The sequence below is a fragment of the Cetorhinus maximus genome, chromosome 24, assembly GCF_964194155.1.
Source record: "Cetorhinus maximus chromosome 24, sCetMax3.hap1.1, whole genome shotgun sequence".
Lineage (NCBI taxonomy): Eukaryota > Metazoa > Chordata > Chondrichthyes > Lamniformes > Cetorhinidae > Cetorhinus > Cetorhinus maximus.
In genome coordinates, this window is record NC_135902.1 from 45,078,077 (window position 1) to 45,092,029 (window position 13,953).

General features: G+C 52.9%; 1 protein-coding gene across 1 annotated transcript in view; it reads left to right on the top strand.

Moving 5' to 3' along the window:
- The window catches only part of LOC144699540 (dynein axonemal heavy chain 17-like), a 785,608-nt gene that overhangs the window by 649,163 nt on the left and 122,492 nt on the right, over nucleotides 1–13,953 (top strand). The gene's annotated exons all lie outside the window — the stretch shown is intronic.

Consider the following 13,953-nt stretch of genomic DNA (forward strand, 5'->3'; position numbering starts at 1 on the left):
GACATTGTGTGCTTTGCCTGGATCCATTGAAATGTATTTGTTTTTACTGTTGCCTTAATGGAGGTGTAACTGGGAGCTGGATTAATTAGGAGATTTAGGAGTTATTATAGTAGTATTTTGTAGACTTATGTATGTGCTTAAAATTTTTCTTCTATTAATAAATGTTTAATTTAATTTTGTAAAAAAAACTCTAAGACTCAGTGGACTTATTACTACTGAATTCAAGGCCTGCATTTCGAAATAAAAATACAAATTGCAAAAAAGTTGTGGCAGCTGTTTCAAGTTTCCCTCTGGGATTTGAGCAGCTCGGCATTACCATCCGCTGTGCCATAACAAAACTGGGAGCTTTTTGCAGGATATATTTGCAATTCCTTAATTGATTTGGAGTTGGTGAATCTTAAGGTTATGAGTATGAGAAGCACTTTGAATTCAGGAGTTGGTGTGAGGTTTTTTAAGGTGGTGAGACTGCAATATGGCTTTGGCAATTGCTAAAACTTGTCTGGGAGTTGAAGTTATGACTTTGGTTGGTTTCCAAAGCACAAATAAAGCTAAGTTAATGGAATTGGCAGATACGTTACAATTAGGATTACCTGCAGGGGTAAGGGAATCGGACATAATTGAAGATATAGCACAGCATTTGAAATTGGAAGGAATACCCGAGAGCCGAATTCTCCAAGTGGTGGGTCATTGTAAAGGGCTCAAATTCAGTTGCAAATTAAAAATTGGACCTAGAGGCAGAAGAAAAAGAAAATGAAAGAGAAAGGGTATTTCAAAGGGAACAGGCAAAAAGGCAGGAGAGAGAAAGAAAACAGGAAAGGGAGTTAGAAATGGCAAGGTTAGAATTGGAGGAAAGAGAAAAAGAAAGATAGAGAGAGAATTCCAGCTTAAAATGCTGGCAGTTAAAAAAGAGATGCCAGAAGGTGTGGAAGGATTTATTTCCAGATCAGAACCCAGTGGGGAGATGTTTAAATTTGTACCAGCTCTTCCAAAGTTTGAAGAAAGGGATCCTGAAGCATTCTTTATTTCATTTGAGAAGATAGCTAAACAGATGAAATGGCCACAGGAAAACTGGATGCTGTTGTTACAATCTAGATTGGTGGGTAGAGCATATGAGGTTTATGCTTCACTGTCAGAAGAAATGTCAGTGAACTATGATGTGGTAAAAGAGGCTATTTTGAATGAATATGAGTTGGTTCCTGAGGCATACAGGCATAAATTTAGGAATATGAGAAAACAGCCTGGACAAAGTTTTGTTGAGTTTGAGAGAGTAAAACAAAGTAATTTTGACCAGTGGATACGAGAATTGAAGATAGAGATGACATATGCAGCTATTAGAGAAGTAATTCTTTTGGAAGAATTTAAAGATTCAATTCCTTCGGGAGTAAGAACTCATGTGGAGGAACAAAGGGTTGAAAGGTAAGACAAGCAGCAGAGATAGCTGATGATTACGAGTTATTTCACAGAGCTAAACCTTTTTTTCATCACCCTTTCATCAGAGGAGGATAGAAAGTGGGAAGGTGAAAAGAAGATGGGTAGTCAGGGAAGAGGAGTAGGTGGAAATTCCCAGGAAGTTTTTTTCTCAGAATGAAAAGGAAGGTATTGAGGGTAGAAGTGACACACGAAAATTGAGGTGTTTTCATTGTAATAAAGTTGGACACACAAAGTCAGTGTGTTGGAAATTACATGGCAAATCTGTTGGGATTGTTGGGGTGCACAAAAGCTCTGGAAGTAAAAGTACTGTGGGCTCTGAGGTTCAGGCATGGAAAGACCAGTGGTTTGTGTACAGGTAAAACAGGAAGAATCAGTGATCGGTAAAGAAGTGGGAATGTGTTCACAGTTTACCCAAAGGAGTTCTGAGGAGCAGGTTGCAGTAATGTTTAAAGATTTTGTATGTGAAGGGAAAGTCTTTCCATGTGTACAGGGTGGAAAAGGTAAGGATGTTAAAATGTTAAGAGACTCAAGGCTCGTCAATCCTCAATGTTGTGGGATAGTGACATTTGTTGTTCAGAGGGAGTATTGCAGGAACAGGTGATAATAAGTGGGGTTCATGATGCTAAACCTATTCCATTGTGGAAGGTAAATTTAAAGAGTAAGTAGAAAACAGGTGAGGTAATTTTTGGAGTAATGGAAAAATTGCCCATTGCAGGGGTTCAATTTGTTTTAGGTAATGATACAACTGGGTCACAGATGTGGGTGATGCCTTTGGTAGTTGAGCAACCTGTAGAAGTGTTTTCCACAGACGATTTGCAGAGAGAGCATCCTGTATTGTTTCCAGATTGTGTGATAACAAGCTCACAGGCTCACAGGTTGAAACAAAAAGAACAGGAAGTTAAAAGGCAGGGAGAAGGTGTGGAAGTTCAATTAGCTGACACTGTTTTTGATAAGATTGTTCAGGAAGAAAGAATGGGGAATAAAGCAGCTGAGGTATTTAGTTTAAGGCAGTTGGTAGAGTTACAGAAAAAGGATATGCAAATAAGACAGTTATATCAAACAGTTTACTCAGAAACAGAGGCAGAATGTATTCCAGAATGTTATTATCTTAAGGGTAATGTTTTAATGAGAAAATAGTGGCCTCATCTTGTTTCAGCAAATTAAAGCTGGATGGAAGTGCATCAGATTGATATACCATTTGGATATAGAAATGAGATTCTGAGAATTACTCATGAAATTCCAGTGTGGTGGGGAGCAGCATTTAGGAATTAGAAAGACACAGGTGAAAATACAAAAACATTTTTATTGGCCTGGATTGCAGAGAGATATAATCAAATTCTGTAGAACGTCACATATGTCAGGTGATAGGAAAACCACAGGCAGTGGTTAAGCCGGCAACTTTAATTCCAATTCCAGCATTTGAAGAACCTTTTACTAGGATCATGATTGATTGTGTAGGACCCCTCCCTGTGCCACAAGAGGATGAATGATCTCCTCCGTTCTGCCAGGTAAGTCACTCTTCTCATCACTCTCAACTCACACACTCACAAACCCATCACACATCCACAGGGCCCTCACTCACAGCCAGTTCAAGGGACATCACCATTCACTCTCTCACACACACCTTCATTGCCCTCATCCCGTCCATGGGACCACTCACCACCCACACATGCCAGACATCTGGCCTGGCAGGCATCTTGTTTACATTCTCCCCATTTCTATTCATGCAGGACAAGCTGGCACACAACAAGAGGGAGGGGTCGCAGTTTGGTGGAGGAATGCCTGAAATCAAGGTCCTCATAGACTTTGAAAACAGCCAACCAGCTGGCCGGCAAGGACCTGGACCATTCCTGTGCTGACGCTGAGGTCGGTGTGCTCTACCAAGTGAGGATCCAGCAGTGCAACATCCATCAGACAACCATGCTGAGTGATATGTCCTGTTTCACAGGCCACTGTCATGCGCTAATTTTCTTTCCTTGTTTTTGCAAGCACACGTGGGAAACTGCCAATACAGTGCCATGACCCAGGGCCTATAATGAAACCCCAAGGGAAGGACAGAAGAGGAATCCGCTGAAAGCCTCCCTGAAGACCCATTACAGCACTCACCCACACCCTCCACCAGCGCAGAGACACACACCTCATTGGGACCTAGCTTTAGAGTAGCCTTGGGATCATAATCTGGTGAGCACATCGCACTTTCTGATCCACAGCAGGCAGCGGCAGGGACTTCCCAGGTGTCTGGCACTTGGAGGACTGCTGGATGCCAGAAATTTGCTGAGTCCGAGTCAAATGACGAGCTTCTGGACTCGGTCATGTCACAGGTGCTGGAACTGCAAAGGCAAGCTCGGGAACATCAGGAAGAGATCTCCACTGCACTCCTCAGATTGCCGCCATGGAGACCTTGGCCCAGGATGTCGCTCTTGCACTGCTGCGCAGGTTGAACTCCATCACCGATATCATAGTTGGCCTCCGACAGTGTGTATGCGAGAGGGGTGTGGGGCAGCCTGATCTCACTCCAGCTACCTATTCTCCTCAAGGGGTCAGCCAGGGGCCCCTTGGGCACCCATAGGGAGGAGGATCAGCAGGTGTACCCCCTCAGGACCATCCATCCAGGTGTCTGACCCATCCAAAATCCCCTTTTCCTGTGACCTCAGCAGCTTGAGCTCCACAGGCCAAGGAGGGTGCCACCGCCACACAGCAGGACCCCGAAAGCAAGTGGGGCCCTCCTGGTTTCAGCCCCCAGAGGATGTCCACCAATGTCATCACAGGCAGGGCGCAACAAACAACAGGCTGCCTCCACCTCAGCTGTGGATGTCCGGAGGGGTGCCATGACACAGCAACAGAGTTAGGAAAGTTAATAATATGTAACTCTTTTAGAGTTAAAACAATTAACTAAATTAACAAAATAAGGGATAAATCAAGCACAGCCCCTAAGTCAGGTCAGCTGTAAAATCAAGGAAAAACTTTAAAGGAAACTTAAAAACATCAAACCAAAATGTGATTAAAGGGGTCAACAAACCACCCCAGTCCCCGTGGCGCCCACCGGGCACGGAAGGCCTCAAGAGTGCCGGCAGACACCGCGTGCTCCCTCTCCAGGGACACCCGGACACGAACGTAGCCGGTTAATAATATGTAACTCTTTTCAAGTCAAAACAATAAACTAAATTAACACAATAAGGGATAAATCAGGCACAGCCCCTAAGTCAGGTCAGCTGTAAAACCAAGGACAAAGTTTAAAGGAAACTTACAAACATTAAACCAAAATGTGATTAAAGGGGTCAACAAACCACCCCAGTCCCCGCGGTGCCCACCGGGCACGGAAGGCCTCGATCGTGCCGGCAGACACCGCGTGCTCCCTCTCCAGGGACACCCGGCCACGAACGTAGCCGCGGAAGAGGGACAAACAATCGGGCGGGACTCCACCCTCGATCACCCGCTGCCTGGACTTGTTAATGGCCAACCTGGCCAAGCCCAGGAGCAGGTTCACAAGGAGGTCCTCCTCCTTCCCGACCCCCTTCCGAACCGGGTGTCCGTAGATCAGGAGCGTGGGACTGAAGTGCAAACAAAACAACAGCAAAAGGTTTTTTAAATAACTAAAAAGGGAGTGCAGCCTAAGACACCCTATATATGCATGGTCCACGGACTCCACAAGACCGCAAAAAGGGCAAGTGTCCTGGGAGTCCGTGAACCTAAACATCCTCCTATTGTAGGGGACTGCTGCATGCAACACCCTCCAACCCAGGTCCCTGATAGAAAGAGGGAGAACACCTCCGTAGAGGGCCTCCCATCGGGGGCCTCCACCGCCGGACGGCAACAAGGCACGCCAGGGCGTGTCCGGGCGGCGGACCAGGGCGAGAAAATGGAAGGTGTGCAGCAGCAGTCAGTACAGAAAACCCCTCCACACCGTGCCAAATGGCACGGAGGGCATGTCCCCGAGGCGGCTCATATTATTGCGGGGCACCGGCACCTGAGGGAGGGTTCGGGGCTTGGGGTCAATGTGGAATTCCGTCTGAACAGGGGAACGTTCAGCCGGAAGAACACCGCGCACCTGGGCCACCTCGAGACCTAAAATGACTTCGGGTCCGAGCACGACCGTTCTTAGGTCTTGGATGGCATCGGCTGCGACCTGGACACTCACTGGCGCGCGGCGCGCCAACTCCTGCGGGAGCATCCAGCCCAGTCCTCCACCACCCAACACGTCCCCGATCCTGGTCACCCCGGCAGCCACAGCCCTCCTCTCTGCCAGTCACTGAAAGGGACGGAGGGGCGGATTCCTGAGCAGCGGCTCTCTGACGATAGCCGCTACTCCTGACGGGGGAGAGCTGCGTCGCGAGGCGACCACGTTCCAGACTTTGATCAGGTCCTGGTAAAAGACGGGCAATGCCTGGAAGGAGCCACCGAGGCCCTTCTGCTCTATAAACAGGAGCTGCACCTGGCGGAAGAAATACGTCGCCAGGGCACACCATCTCGGAGGAGGCTCGACGTAAAGGTATCGCTGCAGGGTCTGAAGACGGAAAGTCGCCACCTGCGTGCGTAGGCACACTAGCACCTGACCGCCCTCCCTAAGCGGGAGACTCAGAACCTCAGCAGCGACCCAGTGCAATCTTTTGTCCCAGAAGAAGTCGACTAGCATACTCTGGATTTTTACGACAAAGTCCGGGGGAGGGGTCAAAGTGACCAGCCGATACCACAACATGGCGGCGATCAGCTGGTTTATGACCAGAACTCAACCCCGGTAAGACAGCACTCGGAGCAGTCCTGTCCAGCGCCGCAGGCGAGCGGTGACTTTCGTCTCCAGTTCCTGCCAGTTGGCAGGCCAGGATTCCTCGGCAGAGCAGAGATGGACCCCTAGGTAGAGGATGCTGGTCCTGCTCCAGGTGAAAGGCCTGAGCTCCTCGGGTAGGGGATCCATCTGCCACGGGCCGACCAGGAGTCCAGAACATTTCTCCCAGTTGATCCTGGCAGAAGAAGCCGCAGAGTAGACCTCCTGGCACTCGCGCATCCTCCGCAGGTCAGCCGGGTCACTAAGCATTAGGAGCACGTCATCGGCGTATGCCGAGAGGACCACCCCGATGCCCGGCCCGCGCAGAACCAATCCCGACAACCTCCTCCGCAAGAGGCGCAGGAAAGGCTCCACGCAAATAGAATACAACTGGCCAGACAGGGGGCAGCCCTGACGTACCCCTCTCCCAAAGCGAAGGGGCGCCGTCAGGGACCCTTTAACCTTCACTAGACACTCCGCGGCGGTGTACAGAAGTCGGATCCGGGCGACAAAATGCGTCCCGAAACCGAATGCTCGCAGAGTCCCGAGTAAATATTCGTGATCCACCCTGTCAAACGCCTTCTCCTGATCAAGGGACAGGAAGGCGCTCGACAGACCAGCCCTCTGGGCATGGTGGATGATGTCCCGGACCAAATGGATGTTGTCATAAATTGTGCGGTCCGGGACGGTATAGGACTGGTCAGGGTGGATCATGTGGTCCAGCACGGTGCCGAGCCGAGAAGACATGGCTCTAGCGAAAATTTTATAGTCCGTGCTGAGGAGGGAGACCAGGCGCCAGTTTTTAAGAAGGCGGAGATCCCCCTTCTTCGGCAACAGGGCAATCACGGCCCTGCGCCATGAAAGGGGCATCTTCCCAGTAGCAATGCTCTCCCCCAGGACCCCCGCGAAGTCGCTCCCCAGGACGTCCCAGAACGCCCTGAAGAACTCCACGGTCAGCCCATCAAGTCCCGGGGATTTGCCCCTTGAGAGACCATCGAGGGCGCCGGTCAGCTCCCCCAGACTTATAGGGGAGTCAAGCTTTCCGGCGCCCTCCGGGCCGACCTGCGGCAGGCCCTCCCACAAAACTCAGCAAGCATCCTCGCTGGACGGATCCGGAGAGAACAGGGCAGTATAAAAGTTTCTGGTCATGGCCCTGATGCCCTCTGGATCCGAGACGAGGGATCCATCGTCGGCCAGCAGCGTAAGGAGCTGCTGACGGACCCCGTGCCTTTTTTCCAGCGAGTAGAGAAGGGGGAGCCACGGTCCAGGTCCTTGAGGAACCGGATCCGTGACCTCACGAACGCGCCCCGGGACCCGACAAGTTGCAGGTCCCGCAATGCGCCCTTCTTCTCATCGTACACCGACCGCAGGGCCGGGTCCGCGTCGGGCTGACGGAGACGTGCCTCCAGGTCGAGCACCTCCTTCTTCGACTCCTCGACCCTGGATTTCCGCCTCTTTGTCGACCCCTTTGCGTACTCCTGACAGAAAACTCAGACGCGAGTCTTGCCCACGTCCCACCATAGCCTCAAGGAGGGGAAGCCTGCCCGCTTCCTTCTCCAGCCGGCCCAGAAACGACGAAACGAGTCCAGGAACCGCTCGTCCTCCAGCAACAGGTTGTTAAAGTGCCAGTATGCGGACCCCGTCCGAGCGCAAAACGGAGCGAGCTCCGCCCACACCAGACGGTGGTCCGTACACGGCACCTGCTGCACAGAAGCCGCCGGAACGCAGGACACGTACGCCTTCGAAACGTAAAGACGGTCGAGTCTGGTCGCTCCGACTCCAGGTGACACAAAGGTGAAAACGCTGGAATCGGGATGGAGGTTTCGCCAGACGTCCACCAAGTCGAAGGACCTGACCAGGTCCTGTAACTTACTCACAACTCACGTGTGGTGCTGGGTACCATGACGGTCCCGGGCCTCGAGGGTGCAATTAAAATCCCCCCCCCGAGGACGATGCACTCACCCGCGTCGATGGAGCCAAGATGAGTGGACACTTCTTCAAAGAAGCTCGCTTGCTGCTGCAAGCCCAGGGGAGCATACACATTCACAAAGTGAAGCGCCGCGCCCCCCAGGCGCACAGTCAGGTGCAGCAACCGGCCTGGCACCGGCTCCTTGACCCCCAAGATCTCCGGCTGAAAATGCGGGGCCAACAAGATAGCCACCCCGCCTGAATTGGAGGCTAGGTGACTCATGCAGACCCCCCCTCGCCACTCCAGGAGCCACGTAGCTTCGTCTCCCGGAACGGTATGGGTTTCTTGCAGGAAGCACACCGCATACTTTCCATCCCGGAGGACCGAGAAGTTCTGGAACCTGCACTGTGCATCCCTGCTGCCGTTGATGTTGAGGCTGGCTATAGTCGTCTTCATTGTCAAAGAGTATATACCACCGTCACCTTATTTAAAAGAAGGAGAGGACTTTTTAATCCTTCCTCTCCCTCAGGAGCCCAGCGAGAAACGTTTGGACCCTCCGCCGGGCGTTCCTGTCTAACTCGGGAGCCTTGAGGGCCTCGCGAGTGGACCAAAACACCAGCGGAAAAGAATGCCACCGGGCCAAGGCCAACTGGACTCTGTTTCGGCGACCGCGATGACTCGCTAAAAAGTCCCGGAGTTCCCGTGGGGGGATGAGGGGAGAGTCAGTGGAGGACACCAGGGTATCCATTGACTCGCTTGAGAACGAGTCAAGGTCAGCCCCGGTGCTCACCACCGAAACTCCGTCCTCCTCCGGGTCGTCGCCTCCAGCTTCCAACCCCTCCCCCGTATTGAGTACGGGGGCTGGTCCGGAGCTGCCAGTAGGCTCCACTTCCACCTCGATCCCACCCCCAGGATCAAGGCCAGAGTGGTCCTCTCTGGTTTCCTCTAATAAATTGGGGCCAGAGGGTGGCGGCACTACAGATGCCCGCTCTCCTCCTGGCACCGGGTCGTCCGGGGAGCTCAAAACGAGCTCCTGACCTAACACAATGACGCCCGGTGCTAAGTTCTGGGAGGGAGCGGGAAGGCCTTCCTCGCCACCACCACCCAATGACCCAGTTAAATTTTTTAAAGTATTAATATCACAGTCCCCCGACGGGCCAGAGGATACCTCGGGGGTATTGAGTTGTTCTAAAATGGGCACCCCCACAAGGGAGGTGCCCTCAGTGACCCCCGAGGGGCCCTGTTCAGGGGACTGCAGCAGGTTGATGGGGGAAACTGTGGGTACAGGGGTAGGGGTATGTGATTCCCCCAGAGGGCAGGTCGAGGTCTTGTTGGGTGGTGGAGACGCCACCACCTCTTCATCAGGGGAGGGGACACACCCAACCTCTTCAGATTGGGCGTCGCCCTCCCCCTCCTCTTCCTTCTCCGAGGGGTGGCGTCTCTTCTGAGGGAGGCTGGGGACTAGGGAGACCTTCATCTCTGGGGCCTCCTCCACCTTGTCCAGCCTACCCGGACGCCCCGCCCTCTGGGGTTTGGGGATTTCCTTTACCACCGGCTCGGGGGCACGAGTCTCGCCCCCGCTAGCCCCGGGAACCCGCGCAGGGACGACGCCGGGCCCAGCACATGGCGCCTCGGCACCTACGGGCCCGGGAGCACGCGTGGAGACGACGCAGGGGCCGGATGTTGATTTATCCACCGAGCTGGTGTCTACAGGGGTCTGGGGAATTTGAGGGGTTTTAGGGGTCTCGGGGACCGCCCCCAGGTTGCGGGTCTTCCTCCGCGCCTTCTTATGACGCGGGGGCTCTCCCCCCGCCTCACCGGCAACCGAGATGGCAGTGGCTGCCGGCGACGCCTCCCCTTGCGGGGAGGTAGATGGAGTAGTAGCGGGGGGAGGAGGGGCGGTGCCAGCCGCGGCCGCCTGAGTGGAGCTGGGGGCCTTGAGGACGGGGCAGTTCTTCCTTACATGCCCCGCCTCCTTATAAGCATGGCACCGCACGCCCTCCGCGGTCCAGAAGACCCGGTAGGCGGTCCCCTCATAATTAATGGAAAAGGCCCCCTCCAGGCACTCCTCCCAGGCCAAGCGGACGAATACCTGGCGCCGGAAAGAGTACACGTGGCGGAGGGCCGCGTCCTTAAGGCCGAGCGGGATCGGCGCCACCCCCGACCTGACCTCCCCCAGTTTACAAAGGTGGGGGAGGAGGAGCTCACTCGGTAGAAAGGGCGGGACGTTGGAAATTAAGATTCTCTGTGCGGTGGCCTCAAGAGGGTCCACCGCCAGAAAGGTCCCGCCCACAGTGAGCCCCTTTTGTAGGGCGAGGTGCACCGCCTGCTCAGACCTCAGGAAAAATATGGCCTTCCCATACATTTTTGAGGCTGCAACTATGGCCGAGGTGCCGACGACCCCAGCCATAGCCTTAACGCACGCCTCAATAGTCATGTCAGGGTGAGCATAGCTCTTTACCCCTAGGGCCCTCGTTAAGAGGCGGAATGGCGACAAGGCTGCGGGAGCAGCAGGAGCTGCAGAAGCAGCCACCCCCGCATAGGTCTTTTTAGTAGGCCCTGCCACCGGTGACAACACCGCCTCCACATTAGCCTTTGAGGGCCCAGCCACAGGTGATGGCAAACTGGCCTTTGGGCCAGAGCCACACCCACCCCGGGAAGTATTGGCCATTGTATTGTGTTTTTTTTTTAAATATATCTATTATTTTTTTTTCTTTTTTTTTTAAATAAAGCTCCTCACTGGGGGGGGGGGGAAAAGGGGGAGAAAGGTTGAAATAGCCTCCCCCTTTTATGCAGGAGAGGAGAGGAGGGAGAGGGGTAGAGGACAGGGAGGCACAGGACGGAAAGGGGAAAACTCTAGGTGGGTGTCTCTGGTTCTAAGATGGAAGGTGGGTGGGGGCTTGTTGGTCTTCCGGTAGGGGGAGGCGATGGCTTCAGCCAATACTGGCCACTGGAAAAGGCTGGGTTGGGGGTGAGGGAGGGGTGGCAGCAAGATGGTTTGTAACCACACACACACCCTCCCTCTTCCTTCCCCAAGCCCTCTGGTCGGTCTTCTGGCCTCCCCCTACAATACACAGTTCTTAATAACCCCCACCTGAAAACAAAACAGAAAGTCCAAACACCCACCTAGGATGTTGTAAGTCCCAAGGTCAGGCCTCCTGGCCTTCCTGTCCTGCAGCAGCCAAACAAAAGAAAATGGTCTTCTTCTTCTTCTCTCTTCCTCTCTCTCCTCTCTGGCCCCTCAGGAACAGCAGCAGCAGTATCTAAATGTTGAACTCAGTAGGCACAGCAGCAGCAGGAACACCTCCTCTCTCCTCTGCATCCAGCTCCAAACTGAGCAACAACGAGCTCAACGAGGTCATTAAGATGTAACTCTTTCGAGTTATCACCAGTCACAGATTGTAACTCTTTCGAGTACATTCACAGTTCTTGGTTTCCCGGAGTGGGACATGAACCCACAACTCTCTGATTCAAAGGCGAGGGTGCTATGAACTGAGCCACAGCTGACAGCTCTCCAAGATGTAGTTGCAAAAGCCTGGGCATGGGTGTTAATCACTTGTACATAATGTTCACTATTGTAAATAAACTCCCAAGAATGTCTCCCTGCCCATGGCTCCTTGTTCTGATGAGCAGTGTTTGTGTCGCTCAGATGTGAAACCTTTCTGCACAAGATAAAGGCTGGTGTCTCAATCCAAGGCCTCTTCCTTGTGCTCTGTGCAGCCTTCAGACCAAAATGATGGTCTGGCCTCACAGTCCCTGGACATATTAGTGATGTCTACATCTCAACGGTGCTAGTCATTGCTGACAGAATGTCTTGAGCAGGCGTCACAGAGTTCCGTCATTCTCTCTGTGTGCTCTCAGCACCTTTAAGGTGGGGCTGGACCCCATGTCTTCAACATCTGTGACCAGTGACGCTGTGCTCCTGAAGAGGTCAGGTGCTGAAGGCAGACAAAGGATCAAATGCTTTTAAAGTTTCATTGCTGCGTCTCTATGATATGACCCTGATCACAGAGCACAAGCGAACTGCCCTCGGCCAGACAAGAGTCAGACATTCCAGAGGCTATGTGAAGATCTATGGAGTGTCCTCACTGTTATCATCATCCTCCTGCAATCAGGACTATTAGGACCTCCACTGCATCTCCATGACAGTAGTATTATCACAGAGGGTACGTGCGCTGCCATTAGCCAGACTGGAGTCAAACGTTCATAGATACAATGTGAGGGTGTATGGTGTCTCCTCACTGCATGTCGCCATCATCCTCCACAAATCTCCTGAGCATGCCTGCCTCGTTTGTCCAGTGCAAGGGCCTCATCGCCATCATCGCCCCCTTTGAGGACCTCCTCATCCTCATCATCGTCAATGTCCTCCTCATCAGAAGAGACCTCCAGCTCCTGCATCTTCTCCTCAGCCAGGTCCTGTCTCTGTTGCAGTGCCAGGTTGTAAAGGGCGCAGCAAGTGACAACAATGCGTGACACCCTCTGTTGACTATATTGCAGGGCTCCACCAGACCTTTTTAGCATCCTGATGGTTTGCTCCACCACATTGCAAGTTGCAGCATGAGCCTCATTATACCTTCGCTCTGCTGCAGTGTGAGGCCGCTGCACGGATGTCATCAGCCACATCCTCTGCAGGTAGCCCTTGTCCCCTAGGAGCCGACCCTGCAACCTCTTTGGACCCTGGAAGACGTTAGGGACCTGTGACTGACTGAGAATGTAGGAGTCATGCACACTCCCTGGAAACTATGCACAAACCTGCAGGATGCAGTTGTGATGGTCACACACCAGCTGCACATTCAGCAAATGGAAGCCCTTGTGTTTGACATAGTTGACCCCTTGTTGCGATGGAGATCTGAGCACCACGTGAGTGCAGTCAATCGTATCCTGCACATGTGGGAAATCCGATATCTGGACAAATCCAATCGCTCTTGCATCCTGGCTCTCTTGGTCCCGGGCGAAATGCACAAAGTTGAGTGCCCTCGCGAAGATGGCATCCGTGACTTCATGGATGCATTTGTGGGTGGAGTCTTGTGATATCCCACAGAGGTCACCTGTGGAGCCCTGAAAGGAGCCGCTGGTGTAAAAATTGAGTACCACAGTTACTTTCACAGCCACTGGCAGTGGATGCCCTCCATGTCCCCAAGGCGCCAAACCCTGCAGCAGGTGGCAGATTTAATCAACCAGTTCCCTAGACATGCACAGTCTTCAGTGACACTGGCTCTTGGTCATCTGCGGGAATGAAAGGCGGCGCCTATAGACCTGGGTCTAGCTAGGTGCCGACCAACAACGGCTCTCTGTGGCTCTTCAGCAGCGTGTGGGGAACCCAGCCAGCCCTTCTTCCTGAGGGTGCTGCTGCTCCCTCGGTGTAGCCAGGTGCCTCCACCGCTCTCTTCTCCATCACCTCCAATATCTGTACGCCATGAGGCATACAGCTTGTTCACCAGGCTCCATGCTCCTGATGTATTCTTCCTGCAGGATGAAAGAGAGAAACACGTGGGTTAGCTTGAGTATACTAAGAACCTCTCTTGGTTAAGTCTGAAGGCCCCTTAACGCATCCCAGAGAATGCTGGCCACCACTTGGATGGCCAGAGTTTAGCGCACTGCATGGCTGCCTGACACCCCATCCACCTCCGCCCGAGTCCACCTGACCAACTGGCTGCAGCCTTGCGCATTGGACTGCATGCTGTGCTCTCAGCTCAAGTGCAAGCATTCTCCTAACCCACACAGCAAGGCTGCACTGTTAGTTTGAACCATGGGGGAGACTGGTCCAAACCAGGATGCTGACATTGCAATGGGCTGTGAGCGCCGCCACCAGTGACTGCTGCACGGCCAGCTTTGGCAAGGAGATTGTACA